The sequence below is a fragment of the Nycticebus coucang genome, chromosome 2 (assembly GCF_027406575.1).
Source record: "Nycticebus coucang isolate mNycCou1 chromosome 2, mNycCou1.pri, whole genome shotgun sequence".
NCBI classification, from domain to species: domain Eukaryota; kingdom Metazoa; phylum Chordata; class Mammalia; order Primates; family Lorisidae; genus Nycticebus; species Nycticebus coucang.
Window position 1 is genome coordinate 140,346,844 of NC_069781.1, and position 15,830 is coordinate 140,362,673.

At 38.3% G+C, this 15,830-nt stretch overlaps 2 protein-coding genes across 10 annotated transcripts in view; one reads left to right on the forward strand and one right to left on the reverse strand.

Moving 5' to 3' along the window:
- LOC128579828 (translation initiation factor IF-2-like) overlaps positions 1–15,830 on the forward strand; it is a 237,375-nt gene that overhangs the window by 187,418 nt on the left and 34,127 nt on the right. The window lies entirely within an intron of this gene.
- UBE3A (ubiquitin protein ligase E3A) overlaps positions 1–15,830 on the reverse strand; it is a 117,950-nt gene that overhangs the window by 75,296 nt on the left and 26,824 nt on the right. Inside the window, exon 2 of one of the 4 annotated variants that reach the window (XM_053582000.1) lies at positions 11,913–12,141. The exons of the other annotated variants lie outside the window; for them this stretch is intronic. The gene's annotated coding sequence lies outside the window, so the exon portion shown is untranslated. The remainder of the gene's footprint in view (positions 1–11,912; positions 12,142–15,830) is intronic. 4 annotated transcript variants of the gene reach the window in all.

Genomic DNA, 15,830 nt, shown 5'->3' on the forward strand with positions numbered 1-15,830 from the left:
AGAACACTTTTCATCCTGCCCTTTGTTAACCTCCACCCCTCACCCATCTACTAGGCTGTACTGAAAACCCTACTTATTCTAAAGGCTGTATCTCACAGGCTTCTCGAAACTATTCTGCTATCCATAACCACTATCTCCTTTCATCTTACTATATACTCCTAAAACCATAAAATAATTTATTAATTTCTTCCTTATACTTATTATTTTATACCTTACATTATAGCAATCTGTTTACATTTGTCAATGCCTCAAGTTGTAAGCTGGTGATGGTAAGGATCATCTCGTCCCTATTTTTGTTTTCATAATAATGGTGACTATGTTTTCTTGACACTACACCTCCCCCCTACAAGGAAAAAAAAAAAAGAAGAAGAAGAATCAGATTTAAGGCCTGACAAAAAATCTTGAGGTATTTCCAAATGCAACTGATTCAGGGATGAACAAGGATACCATTTCTTCTCAAATTAACGAAGTTTAATTCAATGTCTCTTTAACAAAAGTTTGTCTGAAAGACAAAAAATTTTTTGTTTCCAATAGAAGTTTGTCTGAAAGACAAAAAAATTTTTGTTTCCAATAGAAGAACATCCCTTTCCCCTAGGATTTTGCTCTACCAGATCTTAAAAGCATAGTACAACTCCTTCAAAAAACTGATAGCATATGCTAAAACTAAACATATGCCTACCTATCATTTAAAAATTCACTCTTAAGTACACATGAAACAGAGATGAGTGCATATGTTCAGAAGAAGACATTCACTAGAATGTTAAAAGCATTATTTTCAATAGCCCCAAACCAAAAATGATTAAAATGTTCATCATAAACAGTGGGATATTCCTAAAACAAAATAACATATAGCAACTATCACAGGCAATCAACTATTAGAACCAACCATGCCACTGAATCTCACGAATACATTAAAAGAAAAAAAACAGACATAACTGTTTCATAATGCAAAAAAAAAAACAAACCAGGCAAATCTAATCTTTGTTATTAGAAGTCAGGACAGTTGTTACACTTGGAAGGGGTAGTAACAATACAAAGAGCTCCAGAAGAGCTACTGTTCATGCTTCTTAATATGAATGCTGGCTAAACATGTGTGCTCAGTATGTGAAAGTTCAATAAGCTACACCCTCTCATATATGCATATATTTAGTTTCAGTGTATATTGTGCACTCTTTTATTTATATATATATTATTTTAATTAATTGAAGGATTTAAAAAAGAAACACTATGGTGCAAACATTAGACAATAGGTAAACAGAACAGAAAATAAGTCCAGAGAAAGACCCAAAAGTGTGGCGGTGCCTGTGGCTCAGTGGTTTGGGCCCCATATACCGAGGGTGGTGGGTTCAAACCTAGCCCTGGCCAAACTGCAACAACAAAAAAAATAGCCGGGTGTTGTGGCGGGCGCCTGGGGTCCCAGCTACTTGGGAGGCTGAGGCAAGAGAATCGCCTAAGCCCAGGAGTTGGAGGTTGCTGTGAGCTGTGTGATGCCACAGCACTCTACCGAGGGCAATAAAATGAGATTCTGTCTCTACAAAAAAAAAAAAAAAAAGATCCAAGTGTATGATACTTGCTTCTTCAAAAAAAAGTAATAATAACCACAAATTTTCAGATCCTGGATAAAAGGCAACTCTGGACTATAATCCATACAGGGACAAAATCAACTGAGTGAACCATCCATTACTTGGATTTCTACCTGTAGGCACTTTCCACCCTTCAACCCATGGAGGGGAAACCCCATCAGAAAACAGCAATCTCACTGAGGTCAGAAGCAGGAGATCAGAACTGAGGCGGCTAAAAAGAGTGAAATTTACAACACAAAGTGTCAGAAAAGCGGGGTACAATTTCTGGCTCCAGAAATGTACTAACTGTGCTTGAGTAAGGAAGATTCCATAAGGCTGGGAAAAGAACTGTGAGCTAAAATATCCCCAATCGCCTCATAAAGGATTGAAACTCCTGAGTTGCTTCCAACCTGAGTGAAGAGAATACTATGACACTGTAAACATTCAGCAAACACTCAAGAAGGATCATTCCCTAGTAGCAATAGCTACTACCCTTAAGAAAAGCCTCCTTTAGACATATCCTAATAAACACTTGAAATGATCAAACTGACCAGCAAGTTATTAAGCAGGTTGCCAAAACAAAGTTCAACACTTAAAGGAAAACGAAATCCAGTCACTCAACAAAACATTATAATGCCTGGCATCCACTAAAAAATTACTAAATATACAAATAGGAAAATACAATCCATAACACCAAGAGAAAAATCAATCAACAAATTCAGAAGTGAAATTCTGAATTTTTTTTTTGAGACAGAGACTCACTATGTCACCCACAGTAAAGTGCTGTGCCATCACAGCTCACAGCAACCTCAAACTCTTGGGATTAAGTAATTCTCTTGCCTCAGCCTCCCAAGTAGCTGGGAGTACAGGCACCCACCATAACGCCTAGCTATTTTTTGTTGCAGTTGTCATTGTTGGTTAGCTAGCCCAGGCTAGGTTTAAACTCGCCAGCCTCTGTGCATGTGGCCTATGCTGTTAACCACTGATCACTGGTGCTACGGGCACAGAGCCTGAAATTCTGAATTGATAAGACTTTCAAGTAACTATTACAAAATGCTCAATGATTTGAAAAATACATGAATAAAGATAAAAATGAAACTTCTAGAAATACAAAACAAAAATCTCTGAAATTATTTAATAAGGCAAAGGGAAAAAAAAAACAGTAGAACAGAAGACAACACAAACTGACGCACAGAGAGATAGAAAGGCTGAAAAATAATGAATTAGGATACTAATACCCTGTGGACAATTTCAAATGGTCTAACATATGTTATGTGCAACTGAGTCCCAGAAAAAAAGGAAATGGTATACGACAAGTAGACTGGTTAAAAAATATATAAATAAGACATAATAGTCATCCTAGAGTATTCTGATTAAAAAAGTAAAAAACAAATAAAGAAAACTTAAAGGGCTGGCAATTTTCCAAATTTGATTAAAACCATCCAACTGGAAAAAAAACTCAACATACAGCTATATAATCACCAAGAATGAATAGCGATAAAGAAAAAAAATCTTAAAATAAGCAGGAGAAAAACATTCAACAAAATCCAGTACCCTTTCATGATAAACGGAGAAGTGAACAAATATTCTCTCTGCAGTTCTGAGTCAACAGCTCACCATTCCCCCTCTCTGGATGTCATATGGACAGCTCCCTACAGAGTCCAGAGTGTTTGGCAAATTCCCTGAAAGGCTTCTGCAAGAGTGTGAGCCACGGAAAAGAGCCATGGGCCACTGGTCTTAGCATTGCAGCTGGGCTGCTGAGCTGACTGGAGCAGGCAGCCAACTGAAAGGAGCCAGTGAGCACTGAGCTGACTGGCACAGGGGGCAGCTGAACAGAGCCACAGGCCACTGAGCAGAGTGAAGGCTGCTGAAGGGAGCCGGGCCGCTGAGTGGTGCAGGCGGACCACTGTTCTGAGCAGCACACTGCTGAGAGGGTTCAGTAGCACTGCAGTTCTACCTTTGGCATGAGGTGGTGTGGTCCCTCCTGGCTCATATTTCCTTTCCTCAGTCCCCTGGAAGATCTTTGTCTGCTGTCTGCGCCTGGCCACCTCTGGAGATCTTCTGAACTGCTTTAAGCAGGAGTTGGTCCCACTGCCAGTGTGAGTATAATGGGAGCTCCTGGCCAAAACTGTCCACACAGATTCTTGTTCTATGCTGGCTGAAGCTGCAGGTTTATTACTAGTTTGCCTTTGTGTGCACAGGGATTGTTGGAGCAGTGAGGGGCAGAACCAACGGGTCTGCTGGGGGCTTCTCCTCCTCCAGCTATCATGAGTGAAGGGAAGGGGCACAGCTATTCCCATCCTTGGTAGCCTAAATTGCAGCTAAATATTGTGACTCACTTGAAAAGGGTAGAGGACAGGTGGGCACTAGGACAGAACCAGGTTATGCTATCTCACCAAGCCAGCCCACAGAGACAAGAGCTACCTGAGACTGTAGGGGAAGGGCCACAAGCACAAGCTTTAGCTCATTGTTGAAGAGGCGGTTAGCTCCAGTTCCAATAGGTCTGTACATTGTTTCCTTAGGGTCCCCAATTGGATTATCTCTTCATAAATACTCAGGAACATTCTTTTCTTTCTTTCTTTCTTTTTGAGATGGAGTCTTACTATGTCAACCTCGGTCGAGTGCCGTGGTGTCACAACTCACAGCAACCTCAAACTCTTGGGCTTAAGTGATTCTCTTGCCTCAGCCTTCCAAGTAGTTGGGACTATAGGAGCCCGCCACAACACCCAGCTATTTTTGTTGTTGTTGTTGCAGTAGTTGTCACTGTTGTTTAGCAGGCCCAGGCCGGGTTCTAACCCACCAGCCTCGGTGTATGTGGCCGGTATGCCAAGCCAACATCCTTTTATTTCATGTAAAAAAGTATAATATGTTAAAAAAAAAAATACTCATGGGAGAGGCAGTAGAAGAATTCTAGCAACATGAAAAAACAGAACAGAGTTACTCCCCCAAGAGATCACAAGAGAGATACAGCAGAAAATACCATCTACAGAGAAATTGCTGGAATGTCAGAAATAGAATTCAGAATATGGATGGTAAGTAAGATCACTGCAATGGAGAAGATGGAAATAGAAATAAAAAAAAGTCCAAAACTTGTCTCAAGAATTGGTTAATTTAAAGACAGAGTTAAAAAGGATATGGACATAAAGAGGAAGGATACAGCAGAGCTTAAAGAACTGAAAGAGGCATTTGAGGAGCTTTGAAACACAGTGGAGACCCTCAGTAACAGAGTAGAACATGGAGAAGAAAAAATTTCAGAAACTGATGGCAAGACTTTTGAACTATCCCAATCAGTCAAAGAGGCAGAAGAAATGAGAATAAAAACAGATTATTCCTTAAGAGAGTTATGGGCTTATTCCAAAAGATCAAACATCCAAATTAAAGGGATTCCTGAAGGAGAACGGGATGACCCTTAAGGTACAGATGCTCTACTCTAAGACATGGTGGAGAATTTCCCAAACATTGTGAGAGACATAGAAATTCAGATAGTAGATAGTTTCATAACTCTAGCACAACTAAATCCAAAGCATCTCTTAGACACATTGTAACTAACTTTGACAGTGTCAATATGAAGAAAATCCTGTAAGCAGCCAACCGTAAGAGAAGCATTAACTACAAAGGGAGAAATGTTAGGATGACCACAGATCTTTCAGCTGAAACTTTTCAAGCCAGAAGAGGTTGGTCATTGGCCTTTAACCTTCTTAATAAACAAAACAATTTTTAGCCCAGGATCCTATAATCCTGATAAACCGTGTTTCATTTGTGATGGAGAAATCTAATATTTTACGACATGTTAATGTTCAGGAAATTTGCCATAACTAGACCAGCTCCACGGGAAGTACTCAGACCTATTCTTCAGAACAATCAACATGATGGTAATCTCCTAAGTAATCACACCCAGAATTTCAAGAATAAAGCATAGCTTCCACAATGGCACAAGGCATAAAAATAAGCTCTAGACCTTTGAAATATGAGATGACCAAAACTCCTCCATACCTATCATTATCAAACTCCACCATACCTATCACTCATATAAATGGCTTGAATTCCCCTCTAAAGAGACACAGACTGGCTAACTGGATACAAAAGCCCAAGCCCAATATCTGTTGCCTCTAAGAAACACACCTAATCTCAAAGGAAAACCAAAACTCAGGGTGAAGGGATGGAAAACAATAATCTAGGCAAATGGAAATCAGAAAAAGCAGGGGTTGCAATCTTATTTGCATATACAACTAGATTTAAACCAACAAAAATAAGAAAAGACAAAGATGTACATTACATGGTGGTCAAGGGAAGCATACAACATGAAGAGATTATAATTAACATTTATGCAACCAACCTAATGCTCGCTCGACACATTAAACAAACCCTAAAGGATCTGAACAATATGATATCTTCCTGAACCATAATAGCTGGAGATTTCAACACCCCTTTAACAGTACTGGATAGATCCTCCAAGCAGAAACTAAACAAAGAAAACTTAAATACAACCTGAGAACAAATGGAATTAACATACATCTACAGACATGTCATCCTACCAAAACTGAATACATGTTCTTCTCATCCGCCCATGGATCATCCTCCAAGATAGATCATATCTTAGGACACAAGTCTAATCTCAATAAATTCAAAAGAATACAAATTATTCCTTGCATCTTCTCAAAGCATCATTGACTAAAAGTTGAACTCAATAGCAACAGAAATCTTCATACCCAAATAAAGTCATGGAAACTTAATAACTTTATACTGAATGACAGGTGGGTCAAAGATGAGATTAAGAAGGAAATCATTAGAATAAAACAAATAAAGCCACAAGCTATCAAAACCAGTGGAACTCTGTAAAGGTAGTCCTAAGAGCAAATTTATAGCATTAGATGCCTTCATCAAGAGAAAACAGAGACTAAGTCAATAACCTAATGGGCCATCTCAAGCAGCTTGAAAAGGAAGAACAATCCAATCCCAAACCCAGCAGAAGAAAAAATTTACCAAATCAGAGCAAAATTAAATGAAATTGAAAACAAAACAATCAACTGGAAGTCAGTGAAACAAAAAGTTGATTCTTTGAAAAAATAAAATGGATAAACCCTTGGCTAGACTGAACAGAAAAGTAAGATCTCTAATAACCTCACTGAGAAATAAAAAAGGGGAGTTAATAACAGATAACACAGAAATAGTAGAGATCTTCAAAAATTACTACAAAAAACTCTATGCCCAGAAATATGAAAATGTAGAGGAAATGGACCAATACCTGGAATTAGGCCACCTTCCTAAACTCAATCAGAAAGAATTAGAAATTTTGAATAGACCTATATCAAGCACTGAAATTGCACAACAGTACAAAACATTCCAAAAAAAGAAAAGCCCTGGACCAGATGGTTTCACACCAGAATTCTAACAAATCTTCAAAGAGGAACTAGTTAGTACCTATATCGCACAACCTATTCCAAAACATAGAGAAGAAAGGAATCCTCCCCAACACATTCTATGAAGCAAGTATCACCTTGATCCCCAAACAAGGAAAGGCCTAAACCAAAAAAAGAAAACTGTAGGCCAATTATCAATAATGAATACAGCTGCAAAAATATTCAATAAGATCCTAACAAACAGAATACAGAGATATGTCAACAGTTATATATTATGATCAAATAGAATTTATCCCAGAGATACAATGTTGGTTCAACACATGCAAATCCATAAATGTAATTCACCACATTAAAAAAAAAATCAAAAACAAACAACATATGATTCCCTCCACTGATGCAGAAAACACTTTTGACAATATCCAGCATCCTTTTTTAATAAGAACACTTAAGAAAACAGCCTATGGTGGGGCAATTCCTAAACTGATTTGAGGCCATCTACAACAAACCCACAGCCAATTATCATATAACATGCTGTAAAACTGAAAGCATTTCCACTCAGAACTGAAATAGACAAGCATGCCCACTACTGCCACTGCTATTCAAAACAACACTGGAAGTCCCAGACATTGCAATCAGACAGAGAAGGAAATACAGAGTATTCAAATGAGGACAGAGGAAGTCAAACTCTCCTTCTTTGCTGATGACATGATCTTACACCTGGAAAACCCCAGGGACTCAACTATAAACCTCTTAGAAGTGATCAAGGAGGGCTGAGCGTGGGGTCTGTAATCTTAGCACTCTGGGAGGCCGACATGGGTTGACTGCCTGAGCTCATGAGTTCAAGACCAGCCTGAGCAAGAGGGAAACCCGATCTCTAAAAATAGTCGGGCATTGTGGTGGGCGCCTGTAGTCCCAGCTACTTGGGAAGCTGAGGCAAGAGGATCACTTGAGCCCAGGAATTTGAGCTTGCTCTGAACTATAACACCATGGCATTCAACGTCAAGTCTCAAAAAAAATAAAAAATAAAAAATAAATGATCAAGGAATATAGTAGCGCCTTGGGACATAAAATCAATGCACACAAATCTGTAGCCTTCATATATGCCAGTAACAGTCAAGCTGAGAATAAAATTTTTTAAAAAACCTTTTACAATCGCTCCAAAGATGAAATACCTAACAAAGGACGTGAAAGTTATCTATAAAGAGAACTATGAAATATTAAGAAAAGAAATAGTAAAAGGCGCTTAAAAAAATGGAAGAACATACCATGCTCATGGCTAGGAAGAATCACCATCATTAAAATATCCATACTACTCAGCTCAGCACCTGTAGCTCAGCTCAGTGAGTAGGGTGCCAGCCATGTACACGGAGGCTGGTAGGTTCAAGGCTGGCCCAGGCCTGCTAAACAATGACAAATGAACAAAAAAATAGCCGGGTGTTGTAGCAGGCACCTGTAGTCCCAGCTACTCGGGAGGCTGAGGCAAGAGAATCACTTAAGCCCAAGAGTTTGAGGTTGTTGTGAGCTATGACAGCACAGCATTCTACGGAGGGCAACACAGTGAGATTCTGTCTCAAAAAACAAAAACAAACAAAAAAGACCCTCCATACTACCCAAAGCGATCTACAGTTTCAATGCAATCCCCATTAAAGCACAAACATCATACTCTGAAGAACTTGAAAAAATAGTACTTCATTCATATAGAACCAGAAAAAAAACCAAATAGTCCATACAATTCTTAGAAATAAAAACAAATCTGGAGATACCATGTTACCAGACTTCAGGTGATACTACAAATCTGTAGTGATCAAAACAGCATGGTCCTGACATAAAAACAGAGATACCGGTCTACGGAATAAAATAGAGAATCTAGTGATGAACCCAGCCACATATCACCATTTGATCTTTGATAAACCAAACAAAAGCATGCACCAGGAGAAAAGAATCCCTATGTAATAAATGGGGTTGGGAGAACTAGTTAGAGACATGTAGAAGACTGAAACTGGACCCACACCTCACACCTCTCATTAACGAAAATTGACAATCACTGAATAAAGAATTTAAATTTAAGACATGAAACAATAAAAAATCTAGAAGAGAGTATGGGGAGAACACTTGACAATACTGGTCTGGGAAAAGATTTTATGAAGAAGATTCCTCCTGGCAATTGTAGCAACACAAAAAATAGATAAAATGGACCTGATCAAGCTAAAAAGCTTCTGCACAGCTAAGAGCACTACAACTAAAGCAAACAGCTTTCAGAATGGGAGAAGATTTTTGCATGTTACAAATCTGACAAAGGGCTAATAAGTAGAATCTACAGAGAATGCAAATTAATCAATAAGAAAAGAGAAAACAACCCCATTTATAAATGGGTAAGAGACACAAATAGAAACTTCTCTGAAGATGACAGACAAATGGCTAACACATGAAAAAATGTTCATCATCTTTAATCATCAAAGAAATGCGAATCAAAACCACTGAGGTTATCACCTAACTCCAGTCAGATTAGTCCACATCACGAAGTCCCAAATCAGGAGGTGAGGGTGTGGATGTAAAGAGAAGGGAACACTTCTAAACTGCTTGTGGGATTGCAAACTCATACAACCTTTATGGAAAAAAAGTATGGAGAATTCTTAAAGAACTAAAAGTTGATCTTCCATTTGATCCTGAAATTCCATTACTAGGTATCTACCAAGAATAAAAATCATTTTACCACAAAGACATCTGCACCAGAATGTTTACTGCAGGTCAATTCATAATTGCCAAGTTGTGGAAACAACCCAAGTACCTATCAACCCATGAGGATCAACAAACTGTGGCATAGGGAGTACCATTCAGCCATAAGAAAAGATGGAGACTTTACATCTTTTATGTTTACCTGGATAGAGTTAAAACACATTCTTCTTAGTAAAGTATCTCAAGGATGTAAAAAAATATCCCATGTACTCTTTATTAATATGAAACCAATATACTGACAACTACATGCATACATCCATGATGAAATACAAATGCAGTCTAGGAAGGGAGAGGGGGAAAAAGGGAGAGGGGAGGGGGGAAGAAGGGAAAGGGGAGGGAAAAGGAGGGAGGGCATTTGGCAGGATCTCACCTAATGTGCACAATGTGGGATGTTCAGCACGCCCTCTGGGTGAAGGACTCAACTACAACTTGAACCTTATCTTATAATCGAAGATAATGTAACGTAAAAACTTGTACCCACATATTAATTTGAAATTTTAAAAAAGCATCAAACATAAGATAGAAATAATTAAATAAATGAGGGGGGGTCTCAAAAAAAGACAAATTATTACAAGGATAGAGAACAAATAGGCAAATACATATGAGGCAAAGCAAATTAGCAAAATTTTTGAGTCTGTATAAGTTTGAAATTTTTTGTAATAAAATTTTGAAAGGTGGAATAAAGGCATTTTCATACATAAAAGCTAAAGGATTTTGTGGCCATTAAACTGGTACTTTAGAAATGTTAAGATGGTTCTTCAAGTAGAAGGAAAATAACACCAGCAAGAAAGTTGGATCCACAAAAACAATCTACATGAAGGAAAAGAAATATGAGAACTAATATACAAGAATGTTATTCTTGGTTTTTAAAAAATTTTTTTTGTTTTTTGAGACAGAGTCTCACTTTATCTTCCTTGGTAGAGCGCCATGCCGTCACAGCTCACAGTAACCTCTAATTCCTAGGCGTAGACAATACTCTTTCCTCAGCTTCCCAAGTAGCTGAGAATACAGGTACCCACCACAACGCCTGGCTATTTTTTTGTTGCAGTTTGGCCCGGACTGGGTTTGAACCTGCCACCCTTGGCATATGGGGCCAGCGCCCTACCCATTGAGCCACAGGCACCACCCAGTTTTTAAATTTCTTTAAGACAACTGCCCAATTAAAGAAATGGTTACAAACTCTAATGTGGAATTTATAACATACGTAAAAGTAAAATGTAAGATCACAAAATCAGAAAGGATAAGAGAGGAGTAAATGGATGTACACTATTCTAAAATGTTTACATTATACACCAAGAGGAGTATTTTTGAAGGTAGACTGAGACAAATTAAAAGTATATATTGCAAATCCTAGAGCAACTACTAAGGGATAGAAAGAGGTATAAGTTAACAGTAGAGACAAAACAAAATTCTAAACACACACACACACACAAAACTCCATTTAATTCAAAACAAAGAAAGAATGAACAAGACAGAGAACACAAACAGTGTCTTAAACACAACTGTATTGGCAATTACCAACAAATGTAAACGGACAAAACTTAAAAAGCAAAGATCATAAAAAACTAAAACCAAAATATAACTGCTGCCTCCCCACCCCCATTGCCTTGAGAAGCCATAGTCTCTGCTCAGTCTCTCCCAACTAGATCCTTTTCCCAAGATGAATTCCAACAGGCCTTCAAGTGGCATGCTACAAAAAGAAACCCATTGAAACAGGGTTTTTTATAACCAAAATCAAAAGGATACCCTCCTAGCATGGTTTAGGCAAGATTCTCACCCTGATAAAGTTGCCAGGGAACAAATGGCCAACGAAATTGGTGTTCCAGAATCTAAAATTCAGAGTTGGCTTAAAAACTACAGAATGAAACAACAGAGACAACTAAAGTCAGAACGTTCCTTAGGAAAAGATGAAACCCAGAAGCACGACCAGCCTCAGTGCTACATACCCAAAGGAGCCAAATCAAACCGGGCAGCCATCACAAGAAATCAGACAAGCAAACTGGTTCAAGCCTTTGAGACAAACCCATTCCCTGATACTGCTACCAGGAAGAAACTTGCTAAACAAATATGCCTTCGGGAAATCAGGTATGGTTTCAGAACCATAGATCTCTGTGTCATAAGCAGGGCAATAGAGAGCCCATGCTTTTCTCAATAGATGCTCCAAATGGGACACCAGATCAGACTGTTCAGCAGCACCAAATGGACCTGTTCTCTCTTCTAGACAGGACTCATCTGGGTCCCAACGTTGACTTACCTTATGTTAACGGTGGGATGGGATCTGCCAGGCACCGATTGCAGAATGGGACCCTCTCAAAGGAACACACTGAAATGGACTTGTGGCAGCAGCAGGCACAGCTGATAAGCCATTTCATCCACTCATCCAGGCGCATCAGCAATGTGGAAACGTCAAGCCTTTCCAGGAGTTCTCAAACTTTTTAAACAGGGGGCCAGTTCACTGTCCCTCAGACCGTTAGAGGGCCGGACTATAGTTTAAAAAAAAAAAACTATGAACAAATTCCTATGCACACTGCACATATCTTATTTTGAAGTAAAAAAAAAAAAAAACGGGAACAAATACAATCACACCACCTCACACAGTTTGAGGACCCCTGCTTTAGACCATTGGTTCTCAACCTGTGGGTCGCAACCCACAGGAACTGTATTAAAGGGCCATGGAATTAGGAAGGTTGCGAACCACTGCTTTAGACCAACTCCTATCATCCAGAGATTTTCAGTAAAAGGTACAAACCTTTTCTGAATACTGATCTGCAGCAAGAGGACTCTCCAGGGCCCCAAAAACCCCTCATTGCCCGGGATTTTCAGTTCTGCTCCAATGCTGCAAGGCTCATCAGAGGCTGAGCTCCAAGAGAAGGAAAGTGTCATTCTCAGAACTATGGTCCAGACCTCCTTCATTCTGATGGAGATAAAGGATGAATGACAGGACACCCTGTCCTGGAGCAAGACTAATGCAGGGGTAAAGATAAATTACTTGGGGGGGGTGGGGGGGGGGTGGCACTGTCTGTGGGCAGTGGTTATCTTCTGTGCCCATTTCACCAATTGAAAGATTGTTTCAAAGTCCTACACTGCCTCAGAAAACACCCGGAGCACTAGGCAGTGTACACATGTGCTGAATCCTTCTGAACAAAAGCATTTTCCTGATAAATATGACCTTCCACCTATAATCACCACGTCCTCTACAGTCTTGGAAATTTACCAATTCTAATCCAACTGAGGCAAGGAAAACAGGTCTACGAGACACACAGGTTATTTCTTCCCTTCTGACAAGGTGGGAAGGCAAACTTGAAATTAGTTTGATGTGGAGAAAATGAAGAAAGAAGGATTACTGTATTACCTGATGATATGAGCTTCCCCCCAAGTTCTGAAGGTCTGAATTCAGAACTAGAAACTACTCAGCATCCATAAACAAGGACATGATTAAACACATGATATATTCATAATATTGTGTAATTATTCTTCACTTAAAAATGTAGATAAATGTAAATTTTTTCCTATGACCATTTACAAAATTTACAAAAAGTTACAAGGAAACCATGGCACCAAGCAATCACTGACGATAGTCTAAGGATGTTAACATTTCCACATTTTTAGGTTTCTTACATAGATTTACATGTGTGTGTAACATAAAATTCCTCATTTTATTATAAATAAAGTGTATGTTAACTAAAAATCTCTGGGGTAATCATTCTTTTTCTCAATCTTCTCCCTTCATTTGAAATAACTTCTAAAAACATATACAGAAGGTATATGTGGGTTTGTTTTCCTTGGTATAATAAAAATATATTTTTCAAAAACAAAAACACAACAAAAAAAAGATGTAACTGCTATCTAGAAGACATTAAGTGTAAGAGCTGCAAGATGAAAGTAAAGGGACAGCAAAAGATATTATATGCAAAAACTAATCATAAGAAAAAAGTAGATATGCCAATACCAAAGTACAGTTTATGAAAAGGAACATTACTAAAGATAATTAGACAATTCTTAACAATAAAGGAATCAGCTAATCAAAGAGATCTAAAAGTCCTAAATGTGAAAGCATCTAATGACACAGCTTCAAAATACAAGCAGCAAAAATGGACAGAACAGAAGGAAAGATAAAAAATTCAAAAATTTAGTTAGGTAAATTCCCAAATATTTCATTTTCTTTGGCACTACTGTGAATGGGATAGAGTCCTTAACTGCTTTTTCAATTTGACTGTTGTTGGTGTATATAAAGGCTACCGATTTATGAATGTTGATTTTGTAACCTGAGACGTTGCTGTATTCCTTGATCACTTCTAGGAGTTTTGTAGTAGAGTCCCTAGTGTTTTCCAGATACACAATCATATCATCTGCGAAGAGCGAGAGTTTGATCTCTTCTGACCCTATATGGATACCCTTGATCGCCTTTTCTTCCCTAATTGCGGTGGCTAAAACTTCCATTACAATGTTGAAAAGCAATGGAGACAATGGGCAGCCTTGTCTGGTTCCTGATCTGAGTGGAAATGATTCCAATTTAACTCCATTCAATATGATATTGGCTGTGGGTTTGCTGTAGATAGCCTCTATCAGTTTAAGAAAAGTCCCTTCTAGACCAATTTTCTTGAGTGTTCTGATCATGAAGGGATGCTGGATATTATCAAAAGCTTTTTCTGCATCAATTGAGAGAATCATATGGTCTTTGTTTTTTAATTTGTTTATGTGCTGAATGACATTTATAGATTTACGTATATTGAACCAGCCTTGAGACCCTGGGATAAAACCAACTTGGTCATGATGTATAATTTGTTTGATGTGTTGTTGGATTCTGTTTGTTAGGATCTTGTTGAATATTTTTGCATCTATATTCATTAGTGATATTGGTCTATAATTTTCTTTTCTTGTTGGGTCTTTTCCTGGTTTGGGGATCAGGGTGATATTTGCTTCATAGAACGTGTTGGGTAGTCTTCCGTCTTTTTCTACATTTTGGAACAGGTTGAGTAATATAGGTACTAATTCCTCTTTAAAGGTTTGGTAGAATTCTGACGTGAAACCATCTGGTCCCGGGCTTTTCTTTTTAGGGAGGTTTTGTATAGTTGATGCTATTTCTGAACTTGATAAGGGTCTGTTCAACATTTCCACTTGATCTGGTTAAGTCTTGGAAGGTGGCGTGCTTCCAAGTATCGGTCTATTTCCTTCAGATTTTCATATTTCTGAGAATAAAGTTTCTTGTAATATTCATTAAGGATTTTTTGGAAAGAAGATGAAATATTTGGGAATTTACCTAACAAAAGACGTGAAAGATCTCTATAAAGAGAACTATGAAACTCTAAGAAAAGAAATAGCTGAAAATGTTAACAAATGGAAAAACATACCATGCTCATGGCTAGGAAGAATCAACATTATCAAAATGTCCATACTACCCAAAGCAATATATAATTTCAACGCACTCCCTATTAAAGCTCCACTGTCATATTTTAAAGATCTTGAAAAAACATTACTTCGTTTTATATGGAATCAGAAAAAACCTCTAGCCAAGACATTACTCAGAAATAAAAACAAAACAGGAGGAATCACATTACCAGACCTCAGACTTTACTACAAATCGACAGTGATCAAAACAGCATGGTATTGGCACAAAAACAGAGAAGTAGATATCTGGAATAGAATAGAGAACCAAGAGATGAATCCAGCTACTTACCGCTATTTGATTTTTGACAAGCCAATTAAAAACATTCAGTGGGGAAAAGATTCCCTATTTAACAAATGGTGCTGGGTGAACTGGCTGGCAACCTGCAGAAGACTGAAATTGGACCCACACCTTTCACCATTAACTAAGATAGACTCTCATTGGATTAAAGATTTAAACTTAAGACATGAAACTATAAAAATACTAGAGGAGAATGCAGGGAAAACCCTTGAGGAAATTGGTCTGGGTGAGTATTTCATGAGGAGAACCCCCCGGGCAATTGAAGCAGCTTCAAAAATACACTACTGGGACTTGATCAAACTAAAAAGCTTCTGCACAGCTAAGAACACAGTAAGCAGAGCAAGCAGACAGCCCTCAGAATGGGAGAAGATATTTGCAGGGTATAACTCTGACAAAGGTTTAATAACCAGAATCCACAGAGAACTCAAACGCATCAGCAAGAAAAAAACAAGGGATCCCATCGCAGGCTGGGCAAGGGATTTGAAG